The sequence below is a fragment of the Convolutriloba macropyga genome, unplaced genomic scaffold (assembly GCF_964194025.1).
Source record: "Convolutriloba macropyga unplaced genomic scaffold, txConMacr16.3 SCAFFOLD_409, whole genome shotgun sequence".
Classification (NCBI taxonomy): Eukaryota; Metazoa; Xenacoelomorpha; order Acoela; family Convolutidae; genus Convolutriloba; species Convolutriloba macropyga.
In genome coordinates, this window is record NW_027451389.1 from 65,347 (window position 1) to 66,894 (window position 1,548).

The 1,548-nt window shown below is 39.3% G+C and overlaps 1 pseudogene; it reads left to right on the top strand.

Moving 5' to 3' along the window:
* Positions 1-391: 391 nt before the first annotated feature.
* LOC142356647 (5.8S ribosomal RNA) lies at positions 392-543 on the top strand (annotated as a pseudogene).
* The last annotated feature ends 1,005 nt before the right edge of the window (positions 544-1,548 follow it).

A 1,548-nucleotide genomic window follows, 5' to 3' on the forward strand; every position in this document is an offset into this window, starting at 1 on the left:
AAAGTTTATATCGAGTATTATGTTGACGTTAGTAGGCCCTGGCCGAAAGCGCAGCATGTGAAAGGTATAGATAAAAGTTATCGTTGCAGTCAGTACTGTGTAGTTACTAGTAGCTGGATTTAAGCTCGAAGTGAGACACTGTTGGTGAAACTTCATCATGAGAACGTCACAAGCTGATCACGCTCTATGATATGACTAGTATTATGTTGCTTATAGTAGGCTAAGCGCAAGCCGAAACATCAACATGTGAAAGTCGTAGAATTTTGCGATCAATCTGTGGCTAGTACTTTGATGATGCTTGTAGCCAACCGAATTGGTTGAAAAGCCCAATAAGTAAGCTAACTTGGGAGAGCTTGTTGGAAACCAAATGCTACTAGATTGGTCCAAATACATCCTTCAACAGGGGATCACTTGGCTCGCTTTACGAAGAGGAGCACAGCTATATGTGTTAATTCGGTATGAATCGCAAGATTTGTTTACCGACCTCTCTAACGCAAAAGGCGGTCTCGGCTTCGGCTGTTGACTGCGTCCGATTCAGGGTTATATAACTCTCGATTGAACACATTGATGTTCTATTGTTGGTGCTTCCAATAAAATTGGAACACTTAAAGCAGAACCGATTCAAATAATAGCATTCTGATCAATGATTGCATTCCTTGATCAAGAACTGCTGGAGTCATTGTGATGGCGAATTTTCTTCATAAGAAAATTGCAAAGAGACGGAACTTAATGAGACTAGTATTATGTTGTTTCTAGTAAGCGGAAGCTGAAACAGCAACATGTGAAAATCAAGTTTTGTTCAATGATCTCGAGGCGATAAGTACTATGAAGCAACTAGTAGCCTAAGCATGACTCAGATTTGAGACAGTCAAAAAGACTGGCGAAACTTCTTCACATGAAAGTTACATAGAGAACTACAAATGTATACAGCGAGTATTATGTTGTTTCTAGTAGGCGAAAGCTGAAACATCAACATGTGAAAGTTGTCTGCAAACTGTAGAACGATATGTGATTAGTACTGTGCTGTTACTAGTAGCCAGTCTGACTGTAGAAGCCAAGACAAAGGGAAACTAATGCATCTGAAAAGGACAAGTTATGGAAAGGTATGCACGATAAGTATTATGTTGTTTCTAGTAAGCGGCAGCTGAAACATCAACATGTGAACGTCGTTGTGTACAGTAACCTAGAACTATATAGTCCTTAGTAACGTGCATTTACTAGTACCTGTAATTGGTATTCAGACTCAGGCAGTTTGGAATAGTTTGGCAAAGATGCACCAGAGAAAACTGGGATTTGATACAGAAATTGTTGAATACAAGTATTATGCTGCTTCTAGTAGGTTGAATCCGAAACATCAGCATGTGAAAATTGAAAACATTTCTGGTTCGAATTGTCACAAGTATTTGGTGATCTGAGTAGCCAAACTCACTACAACGCCAATTGAAGGCAAAAATTCTCAACGGGAAAAGCTATTCTCATTGAATGAGCTAACAAGACGAGTATTATGTTGCTTCTAGTAGGCGAAAGCCAAAACATCAACATGTGAAA